This window comes from Triticum aestivum, chromosome 3D, assembly GCF_018294505.1.
Source record: "Triticum aestivum cultivar Chinese Spring chromosome 3D, IWGSC CS RefSeq v2.1, whole genome shotgun sequence".
NCBI lineage: Eukaryota > Viridiplantae > Streptophyta > Magnoliopsida > Poales > Poaceae > Triticum > Triticum aestivum.
In genome coordinates, this window is record NC_057802.1 from 382,108,300 (window position 1) to 382,120,797 (window position 12,498).

Consider the following 12,498-nt stretch of genomic DNA (forward strand, 5'->3'; position numbering starts at 1 on the left):
CGGATAGGGATGGAGCGCACGTTATACTTGTGGCGTAGCTCCGAAGGAGAAGGTTGCAGTCGACCTGCACCTCGTCGTCCTTGCGGATAGGGATGGAGCGCACGTTGTACTTGTGACGCGGCTCCGAAGGAGAAGGTTGCAGTCGACCTGCACCTTGTCGTCCTTGCGGATAGGGATGGAGCGCACGTTGTACTTGTGGCGCAGCTCCGAAGGAAAAGGTTGCAGTCGACCTGCACCTCGTCGTCCTTGCGGATAGGGATGGGCTTCAAACTTAGGCGAGTACTGGACTGCAGCTAAGCCTCCGAGTGGGAGGGTTGGAGGGTTGCTCACCACTCGGTAGGATTTTTCAAACTTAGGCGAGTACTGGACTGCAGCTAAGCCCCCGAGTGAGAGGCTTGCTCATCACTCGGTAGGATTTTTCAAACTTAGGCGAAACGGATTCACGGCTAAGCCCCCGAGTGAGAGGCTTGCTCATCACTCGGTAGGATTTTTCAAACTTAGGCGAAACGGATTCGCGGCTAAGCCCCCGAGTGAGAGGCTTGCTCATCACTCAGTAGGATTTTTCAAACTTAAGCGAAACGGATTCGCGGCTAAGCCCCCGAGTGAGAGGCTTGCTCATCACTCGGTAGGATTTTTCAAACTTAAGCGAAACGGATTCGCGGATAAGTCACCCACTGGGCGATTTGAGACGCAAATATAAGCAACAACAATCATTTAAGAAGACTGTAAAGCTCTTGTCTTTGATAAACAAACTACAAAGGTATTTCTTATTACATCTCATCAGAATGAGCACTTAAGTATAAAAGGGGCGGAGCAGCTCCGCATTCCAAGCCCGTGGCTCGTCTTTCTGATATTCGACATTGTAAAGATGGTATGCCCCATTGTGGAGAACTCTGGTGACGATGAAGGGACCTTCCCAAGCAGGGGCGAGCTTGTGTGGTTTCTACTGATCCACTCGAAGAACCAAGTCTCCCTCTTGAAAGGCTCGACCTCTCATGTTTCTGGCGTGGAATCGACGCAAGTCTTGTTGATAAATGGTCGACCGGATTAAGGCCATCTCTCTTTCCTATTCTAGGAGATCAACCGCGTCCTGCCGGGCCTGTTCTGCTTCATCTTCAGAGAAAAGCTCGACTCGGGGGGCATTGTGAAGCAAATCACTCGGTAGAATAGCTTCAGCTCCATAGAACAAGAAGAACGGAGTCCAGCCAGTCGACCGATTGGGAGTTGTCCTCAATCCCCAAAGAACTGATGGAAGTTCATCGACCCAGGCGCCTGCTGCGTGCTTGAGATCGCGCATCAGTCGGGGTTTCAGTCCTTTGAGAATCAAGCCATTTGCTCTTTCCGCTTGTCCATTCGACTAGGGGTGGGCGACTGAAGCGTAGTCGACTCGTGTGCCTTGGGAAGCACAGAAGGCTCTGAACTCATCAGAATCGAAGTTTGACCCGTTGTCAGTGATGATGCTGTGCGGAACTCCATATCTGAATGTCAATTCTCTGATGAAGCTGGCGGCAGTACTGGCTTCAAGATTCTTGATAGGCTTGGCTTCAATCCATTTGGTAAACTTGTCGGCTGTTACAAGCACATGAGTGAAGCCGCTCCTACCAGTCCTCAGGGGTCGAACCATATCCAACCCCCAAACAGCAAAGGGCCAGACGAGTGGAATGGTCTTCAGGGCAGATGCAGGCTTGTGGGACATATTGGAGTAAAACTGGCAGCCTTCACATTTGTCGACTATATCTTTCGCCATTTCATTTGCTCGTGGCCAATAAAATCCAGCTCGGTATGCTTTGGCCACAATGGTCCGAGAGGACGCATGGTGGCCACAGGTCCCCGAGTGGATGTCGTTGAGGATCACTCGACCTTCTTCTGGTGTTATGCATTTCTGGCTGACTCCGGTTACACTTTCTCTGAACAACTGTCCTCTTATCACAGTAAAGGCTTTGGATCGATGAACGATCTGTCTAGCCTCCTCTTCATCCTCTGGGAGTTCCTTCCTAAGGATATACGCAATGTATGGCACTGTCCAGTCGGGAGTGATGACCAAAACCTCCATGATCAGGTCGACCACGGCTGGGACTTCGACTTCAGTCGGTTCTGTGGCACTCTTAGGATGCGGGGGCTCTTCAGTGAAAGGATCTTCTTGAACTGAAGGTGTATGAATGTGTTCCAAAAATACATTGCTGGGAATGGCTTCCCTCTTGGAACCTATCTTTGCCAAATCATCGGCTGCTTGATTTTTCAGTCGGGGTATATGATGGAGCTCTAACCCCTCAAACTTCTTTTCCAATTTCCTCACCGCATTGCAATAACCAGTCATAGCTGGGTTTTCGATGTCCCACTCCTTCATCACTTGATTGACTACCAAATCTGAGTCGCCGTAGACCATGAGGCGATGGACGCCGAGTGAGATGGCCATACGTAACCCATATAAGAGTGCTTCATATTCTGCTTCGTTGTTGGAGGAATCAAAGTGAATCTGGAGAACATATCTGAGCTTGTCTCCTCGGGGGGACACCAGTACCACCCCAGCACCGGAACCAGTCAGCATCTTGGAGCCATCAAAGAACAAGGTCCAGTGCTCCGAGTGGACTTGAGTCGGCAGTTGCTGTTCGATCCACTCGGCGAGGAAGTCTGCTATTGCTTGGGACTTGATAGCTTTCTTTGCCTCCAACTTGATATCCAGGGGAAGGAGTTCAATCGCCCACTTTGCCACTCAACCAGTTGCATCTCTATTGTTCAGAATCTCTGATAATGGAGCATCACTGACGACTGTAATGGAGTGGTCAGAGAAGTAGTGAGCAACCTTCTTCGTGGTCATATAAATCCCATAAACAAGCTTCTGATAATGTGGATATCTTTGCTTTGATGGAGTCAGAACATCAGAAACATAATATACTGGGCGCTGAACCTTATAGGCTTTTCCTTCTTCTTCCCGCTCGACCGTAAGTACAGTACTGACAACTTGTCCAGTGGCTGCAATGTAAAGCAGTAAAGGCTCTTTGCTGATTGGGGCAGCAAGCACCGGCTGGGTGGAAAGCAGGGCTTTGAGCTCTAGAAATGCTGCATCATCTTCAGGAGTCCACTCGTACTTATCAGACTTTTTCATCAGTCGGTAAAGAGGCAATGCCTTTTCACCGAGGCGAGAAATGAATCGACTTAAGGCGGCCAAACAACCAGTAAGCTTCTGGACATCGTGCACACGCACAGGGCGTTTCATCCGGAGTATGGCACCAACTTTCTCTGGGTTAGCGTCGATCCCTCGTTCGGAAATGAGGAAACCGAGTAATTTTCCACCCGGAACTCCAAATGTGCACTTTGATGGATTAAGCTTGATATCATACCTTCTGAGGTTGGCACAAGTTTCATCAAAAGGTCAGCCAACAGGTCGGAACCTTTGCGTGACTTGACCACAGTGTCATCCATGTATGCTTCCACATTCCGATTGATTTGAGTGAGTAAACACTTCTGAATCATCCTCATGAATGTGGCTCTAGCATTCTTCAGGCCGAATGGCATGGTGACATAACAGAAGCACCCGAATGGAGTGATGAAAGCTGTTTTTATCTCATCAGGTCCATACAGTCGGATCTGATGATACCCGGAATAGGCGTCCAAAAAGGACAAGCGCTCACACCCCGCAGTCGAGTCGACTATTTGGTCGATGCGGGGGAGAGGAAAGTGATATTTCGGGCAGGCCCGATTGATATGCTTGAAGGCGATGCACATGCGAAGTGAGTCGTCCTTCTTGGGGACCATGACAACATTGGCTAGCCACTCGGAGTGGTAAATCTCTCGGATAAACTCAGCTGCTAGGAGCCGAGCCACTTCTTCACCAATTGCTTTTCTCTTCTGTACGGTGGACCGTCGAAGATGTTCTTTGACTGGTTTCACTTTCGGGTCGACTCGCAAACGGTGCTCAGCCAGCCCCCTGGGAACACCCGGCATGTCAGAAGGTTTCCATGCAAAGATGTCCCAGTTCTCACGAAGGAACTGGATGAGCGCTTCTTCCTATTTGGAGTCGAGTGTTGTCGAAATGTGAGTCGGAGCAGCATTTGGATCGATCGGGTGAATATGAATCGGCTTCGTTTCACCAGATGACTGAAATGCAGAATCTGTGGCAGGTTTCTTAGTTCGCAACAAATCACTCGGATCTGCATTTTTTTGATACTCCTGCAATTCCACTACTGCCATTTGTGCGTCGGCGATCTTTGAGCCCTTCTAGAAGCACTCTTCTGCCTTCTTCCGATTGCCAGTGATAGTGATCACTCCTTTGGGACCAGGCATCTTCAATTTGAGGTACACGTAACATGGTCGAGCCATAAAACATGCATAAGCCGGCCTGCCCAGAATAGCGTGATAAGCACTTTAGAATCCACGACTTCAAACGTCAACTTTTCTTTGCGGTAATTCTTGGAATCGCCAAAAACCACATCGAGGGCGATCTGTCCGAGTGACTCAGCCTTCTTGCCAGGAATAACCCCATGGAAACTCATATTGCTTTCACTGAGTCTGGACATCGGAATGCCCATTCCCTTCAAGGTCTCCGCATACAGTATATTCAAGCCACTGCCACCATCCATCAGAACCTTAGTTAACCGAGTGCCTTCGACAACTGGGTCGACCACCAACGCTTGCCTCCCAGGGGTGGCTATGTGCGTTGGGTGATCAGACTGGTCGAATGTAATGGCAGTCTGAGACCACTTCAAATAACTGGGTGTCACCGGAGCGACCATGTTCACTTCTTTGTTGATGAGTTTCAGTCGACTTTTGCTCTCAATGTCAGCAAAAATCATCAGAGTGGAATTGACGTGGGGGTATCCATCATCATCTTCCTCTTTATCCTCAACTTTGTCCGACTCTTTTTCCTTCTCTTTGGGTTGTTTCTCTCGGAACTGCTGGATTAGGAGCCGACACTGTCGAGTGGTATGTTTCGGGTATATGAGATTACCCTCTTCGCCTTTTTTGGTGTGAATGTGGCATGGTAAATCCAACACATCATTTCCATCTTGATCTTTTACTTTCTTGGGGTTCCATGGCCCTTTGGGCTTCCCCTTGAACTTTCCTTGAGTCACGGCTAAGGCTTCTCCAGGATCAGCTGGCTCGGCTTTGCGCTTCTGCTTCCAACTGGAGTTCCCTCCTCCGGTTTCGTGGGCGACTGTTTTGTGCTTGCCACTCCGGAGCTGATCCTCCTCTTCACCATTAGCATACTTGGTGGCAATTTCCATCATTCGACTCAGAGACATATCTCCGGTTCGACCGAACTTCAGATTCAATTCTCGATACTTGACACCTTCCTTGAAGGCACAAACTGCTTGGTGATCTGACACATTCTCCACCGTGTGGTGCAACGTGATCCATCTCTAGATATAATCCCTCAAAGTTTCATTCGGCTTCTGCACACAAGATTGCAGCTCTGTTAGCCCTACTGACCGTTTGCACGTACCTTCAAATGTTCTAACAAACACTCGGGCAAGCTCTTCCCAACTATAAATACTGCCAGGTGCTAACTGATTCAACCACGCTCTGGCCGAGCCCTCCAACATCAGAGGAAGGTGCTTCATGGCCACTTCATCATTGCCACCACCAATCTGCACAACCACTCGGTAGTCCTCAAGCCAAGTGTCAGGCTTGGACTCACCAGTGAATTTGCTGACTCTAGTCGGCAACCTGAAGTTGGGAGGAATCACTGCTGCTCTAATGTCTCTGCTGAAACACTCGGGACCTGAAACATGCACTCTGTTGCCGGTCGGATAATCTCTATAGTGGCCATCTCTGTGTGCCCTGTTCCTGTCAACCAGACCTTGAACGAGAATAGATCTCGTGTCAAAGCCCAGCTCCCAGGGGTCGATTGGAATCCTTCGCCCACCACTATGAGGGCGTCTGTCATCATGTTGCCGAGGTGCGCATGACCCACTCCTTGGGGGAGGCATGGGCACTCGACGATGATCATCCCGGTCGAGTCGGTGATCATACTGCCCACGGTTTATGTACTGATCCTGTCGATCTCCACGTCCCTCACGCCTTGGAGGCGATCTTGGGCTATGAGCCGACTGAACTGTGTCTGCCCTTACAGATCTACTATGAATCCTATTCCGAGACTGTGACACTGCTGTGTTCTGCTCCCCCGCCACCCGAAGCAAAGCCCGGATCTGCATCAAACCTCTACCAGCTTCCGACTGGGAAGGCTGGATCGACTCTGCTATTCGGGCTGCAGCTGTGAGATTCTGGATCAGAGTTCGATATACCTGGGTTGGAGGCAGAAAAAGTTGTCGTCGACTGGACTCTGGAACCCGCTGCCGAGCACGCTCGTCGAGTGCGTGCTGGAGGTTCTCCAGTCGAGTGCGCTCGGCCAAGTTGTCCAGGCGCACCTCCTCCAAGGCCCGGGCCTTGGGGGTTTCTCCAACGATAGGAGTGTGAAGTGCATCCATGTTACGGCGGCGAAGCTCTTCCCTCTGCTGTGAAGAGAGGGGCTCGGGGCGGTACTCCTCGTGGACACGCGACGGGTCGCCTTCACCATCACCACTGTCGTCGCGGGGGAAGCCAGGTGGACTGCATGGTCCGTTGACCATCAAGACTTCTGCCGCAGGGTCACTGCTGTCGCACTCGGATGCAGGCTCGACGGAGCCAGTCGAACAGGCCATAGAGAGTTTCGTCGGGCTCGATTGCCGCGACTTGTGGTGTGCCGACTGGCGAGCCACTGCGTGCCTCACCCACCGCTGGAGCCGCGACCGACCAGAACACTTACGCCGACGAGCAGCAGGGGATGAAGATGCCACGGAAGCCGACCGATACTGGGTCGACGGCTGCCGCAGAAGGACGCCGCGGACGCACGCGCGAAAGTGCGTTGCCCCACGGACGAGGAGCGCCTCGACGTCGAGTGGAGCCTCCTGAAGCCAAGCGGAGTCGTCGGCGACGAACACGAGCGCGCTGAGACGGATCTCGCGGCCTTCGGCCAGTCCTTCGCCTGAAACCATGCTGATGGGAATCGGAAAAATTGCAACTTCTCCAACAAGTCGCTAAGACACCTGCCCCACGGTGGGCGCCAACTGTCGTGGTTCTAAGTCTGACAGTAGAATGGGGGGTAGGTATGTAGAGGCAAGATCCTAGCTATGGAGAAGTTGTACGCATGAGTTTTACGAGTTCAGGCCCTTCTCGGAGGAAGTAACAGCCCTACGTCTCGGTGCCCGGAGGCGGTCGACTGGATTATATGCGTGTGTGTTACAGGGGGTGCGAACCCTTTTGCATGTGGAGGGGGTGGCTTATATAGAGTGCGCCAGGACCCCAGCCAGCCCACGTTACAAGGGATTTAAGGTACATCAAGAGGGGGGCGTTACTGGTAACGCTAGTAATAAAGAGACATAATGACCATTAAAGCTACGATGTAATGACCGACCGTTGCAGTACGGAGTGGCTTTAGATCTTCTGCCGGTCGAGTGATAGTCTCCATGGTCGAGTGACTTCAAGTCTTCCGAGTGGAACGCTTCATGGTCGAGTGGATGATGATTCTTCTTCGAATGCTTCTGGTTTTAGGGTGATGTCTTTGGGGAGGGTATCTTGGACAGGCCTATGACCCTACCCTAGGTACATAGCTTCATCACCGTCCTCCTGCACGAGTCCATATCCACCCATCGGACGCCGAGTCTCCACTGCGCCATGCCGCCGAGATCAGCCGCCGTCAATGTGTAGGACGAAGCATCGCTCCACCACCTACCGACGCTCAACCACCAAGGCGTCCACATCTCCGTCCAGCCGATGAATGTCTCCAAAGATGATGCCCCCATGGGGGTGACGACGAAGACGTCATCATCATCCAATCCAGGAGGCCCCTCAACACCTCCAACAAGGGCTACGACGCCCATGGGCGCCACCATCAATGGTAGCGTCCTCCAGATCTGTGGTTTCCCCCAAAAAGAATGGAGCGAGGGACGCCCCCACCATCACCTCCAACGAGGAAAACGACACCAACGGGCGCCGCCGACGATGGTGGCATCCTCACCCACTTCAACAGCCAGGCCACCACTCCACCTCCACTTGACCCACCGCCGGGAAGCCACCGTGAGGCAACACCCACCGACCAGATCCCTTTGGATTGACGATGAAGATAACCAAAGGTAGAGGAGGTCACATCGTTGCGTGACCGGCGCCATGGCCACATACACGTCGTCTCGAGGCGGCCTCTCCAGATCCACCGTCACAACCACGCCTCCAAGCCGCGTCGAATGGACGCCCCGCCGCCGCCATCATCCCCCCGCACGGGCTTTGCGCAGCCGGGATCCGGCGGCAGTGGGAGCGGAGGCAGAGGGAGGGGAGGCGGAGGGGATCGGGAGGCATTAACCTTCCTAATGTACTTAAAAATAGTTTATGAAATGAAGAGATTTACATTTGTATCTTGTCTCTATTGTATTTTTTGACATACAGGATATATTACTTCTTCATAGCTTTGGGATCAAATTTGTTCTTATTCCTGGAATCCATGTCGAGATAGATAAGCTCTTGGCGGAGAGAGGTTAGCTGTGTTCTAGCCCCGTAACTTCTGGAGTGTTAATTACCATATCCTTGCTTTATTTCTTGCTATATGCATGATTTGGTATGATAGCAAGTAAGAAAAGTATCGTGGTATTGCAGAGGAGGAATTCTACTCATTGATAAACTACACAAAGTTATACCAAATAACGTACAATGTCATCGATGACGAATATCTGACCACTGAATTTGTAGACCTCATATCTTGTTAAGGTTTTGGAACTGAAAAGAGGTCTACAAATTCTTAATGTTTGTGGTGTTGCAAAAAAAACTAGATGCTATGATCTCATAGTTATGCAAATTTTACCTGTGTAGCAGTTCATGCCTTTATGATTTTTTCCAGGAAAGAAGGCTAAGTATGTTGGTCACTACTGTATCACCGATTCAGATGCATTAGAGGCTGCAATGGAGGCAGTGGGCAGAATACGACTAAGTATGGAAGCAAAGCTATCTTCTGGACCCCCAATGTTAAATCTTCAACGACATGGTGTTAATTGCAGTTGGCATGAAAAGACTAATAATGTTGCAAGTGGAAATTTTCTTGGTGCTAAGGTTAGTTTACCTGTGTTGCTTCCTTACATCATATCATCATGGTGCATTTGTATTATGGATCACATAAAAAGATTCTATGGAGTTAAGATTTGGGCAATAATTTGTTGGGGGGACTACTGGACCAAATATATCATTTTTCAACCAGATCATGTGCAATAGAATTGGTGAGACATTGTGCTATGGGGCAGAGGAGGATACTGATGTCTACTACACAACCTTCTTCTTGTAGACGTTGTTGGGCCTCCAAGTGCAGAGGTTTGTAGGACAGTAGCAAATTTCCCTCAAGTGGATGGCCTAAGGTTTATCAATCTGTGGGAGGCGTAGGATGAAGATGGTCTCTCTCAAACAACCCTGCAACCAAATAACAAAGAGTCTATTGTGTCCCCAACACACCCAATACAATGGTAAATTGTATAGGTGCACTAGTTCGGCGAAGAGATGGTGATACAAGTGCAATATGGATGGTAGATATGGGTATTTGTAATCTGAAAATATAAAAATAGCAAGGTAACTAATGATAAAAGTGAGCACAAACGGTATTGCAATGCATTCAAACAAGGCCTAGGGTTCATACTTTCACTAGTGCAAGTTCTCTCAACAATAATAACATAATTGGATCATATAACTATCCCTCAACATGCAACAAAGAGTCACTCCAAAGTCACTAATAGCAGAGAACAAACGAAGAGATTATTGTAGGGTACGAAACCACCTCAAAGTTATCCTTTCTGATCGATCTATTCAAGAGTCCGTAGTAAAATAACACGAAGCTATTCTTTCCGTTCGATCTATCATAGCGCTCGTACTAGAATAACACCTTAAGACACAAATCAACCAAAACCCTAATGTCACCTAGATACTCCAATGTCACCTCAAATATCCGTGGGTATGATTATACGATATGCATCACACAATCTCAGATTCATCTATTCAATCAACACAAAGAACTTCAAAGAGTGCCCCAGAGTTTCTACCAGAGAGTCAAGACGAAAACGTGTGCCAACCCCTATGCATAAGTTCACAAGGTCACTGACCCCGCAAGTTGATCACCAAAACATACATCAAGTAGATCACGTGAATATCCCATTGTCACCACAGATAAGCACATGCAAGACATACATCAAGTGTTCTCAAATCCTTAAAGACTCAATCCGATAAGATAACTTCAAAGGGAAAACTCAATCAATTACAAGAGAGTAAGGGGGAGAAACATCATAAGATCCAACTATAATAGCAAAGCTCGCGATACATCAAGATTGTGCTGAATCAAGAACACGAGAGAGAGAGAGAGAGAGATCAAACACATAGCTACTGGTACATACCCTCAGCCCCGAGGGTGAACTACTCCCTCCTCGTCATGGAGAGCGCCGGGATGATGAAGATGGCCACCGGTGAGGGATCCCCCCTCCGGCAGGGTGCCGGAACAGGGTCCCGATTGGTATTTGGTGGCTATAGAGGCTTGCGGTGGCGGAACTCCCGATCTAGGTTATGTTCTGGGGGTTTCTGTATATATAAGAGGTTTTGGCGTCGGGAACAAGTCAGGGGGGTCTCCGAGGCGGCCACAAGGTAGGGGGCGCGCCCAAGGGGGTAGGGCGTGCCCCCACCCTCGTGGGTGCCTCGGGACTCTTCTGGTCCATCTCCGATGCTCCGTGGGCTTCTTCTGGTCCAAAAATAATCTCTGTCAAATTTCAGGTCAATTGGACTCCGTTTGGTTTTCCTTTTCTGCAATACTCAAAAACAAGGAAAAAAACAGAAACTGGCACTGGGCTATAGGTTAATAGGTTAGTCCCAAAAATCATATAAAATAGCATATAAATGCATATAAAACATCCTAGATGGATAATATAAGAGCATGGAACAATCAAAAAATATAGATACGTTGGAGACGTATCAGCATCCCCAAGCTTAATTCCTGCTCGTCCTCGAAGAGGTAAATGATAAGAACAATTTTTTTGATGTGGAGTACTACCTAACATAATTTTCAATGTAATTCTCTTTATTGTGGCATGAATGTTCAAATCCATAAGATTCAAGACAAAAGTTTAATATTGACATAAAAATAATGATCTTTCAAGCATACTAATAAAGCAATCATGTCTTCTCAAAATAACATGGCCAAAGAAAGTTATCCCTACAAAATCATATAGTCTGGCTATGCTCTATCTTCATCACACAAAATATTTAAATCATGCACAACCCCGATGACAAGCCAAGCAATTGTTTCATACTTTTAATGTTCTCAAACTTTTTCAATCTTCACGCAATACATGAGCGTGAGCCATGAACATAGCACTATAGGTGGAATAGAATGGTGGTTGTGGAGAAGACAAAAAGGAGAAGATAGTCTTACATCAACTAGGCGTATCAACGGGCTATGGAGATGCACATCAATAGATATCAATGTGAGTGAGTAGGGATTGCCATGCAACGGATGCACTAGAGCTATAAGTGTATGAAAGCTCAAAAAGAAACTAAGTGGGTGTGCATCCAACTCGCTTGCTCACGAAGACCTAGGGCATTTGAGGAAGCCCATCATTGGAATATACAAGCCAAGTTCTATAATGAAAAATTCCACTAGTGAAAGAACATGCGGTGCCCCCATGTTTGGTTTTGGTAATTGATGACAATCTCTATGGACTAATGGTTGCCTTGAGTTATATTTGAAGGTTTTGTCCATAGGCTTTTCTTGGACTACATTGTTGGTTTCAAGGAGAGTTTGTGATGACCAAGGTGCTATTCAAGGAATTACCTAAAGATTGGTCTTGTGAGAGGTTGATCAAGGCTAAGTAAAAGAGTGAATCAAGTTGATCAACACACAAAGCGTAGAAGATGTACCGAGAGGGATCAAGCGATCCCATGGTATGGTAAGCATTGTCAATTACGCTTTGTGTACTAACCCATGATCTTCATGAGAGTTCTTTGTGGGGTTAGGTTGCGGTGTGCAAGTTCAAGGAAGCATCACGAAGAGATCAAATGCTTGAAGCTTGTCGTCCATTGTGGTGACAATGGACTTGTGAAGATGTGCGGAACAGTGGCTCACCCATAGTGGAGTATGGGGGAGCAATCAACTAGTCTTCATCGAGCCAACGCAATCAAGAAAGGTGGTCCAACTTGAGGGAGTCAAGATCATCTTCATCTAGCTCAAGTGGACCATGTGCAAGGCAAAGGTTTGCCCTTGATAGGTTTTCTATTTTACCGGTCTCATGATGGTAGTTGGGAGACCGGGTTATAGGATCGATTGCCGTACTATCAAGGGGGGCTCTCGATGAGTAGCTTGATCGTATCATTCGTAGAGAGCTCAAACCATTGCATCCTTGCATCATCTTTCTTGGTTCTTGTTTGCTTCTCTTTGTGAGTTTTGGAGCTTTTGGTCATCTTGTTGACAAGCTCGAGTTCATCGAAAACGGAGTTCACTTGCATCTT

At 48.5% G+C, this 12,498-nt stretch overlaps 1 pseudogene; it reads left to right on the forward strand.

Annotated features, from left to right (window-relative positions):
* Positions 1–12,498, forward strand: part of LOC123076318 (probable amino-acid acetyltransferase NAGS1, chloroplastic) — a 33,478-nt pseudogene that overhangs the window by 6,337 nt on the left and 14,643 nt on the right.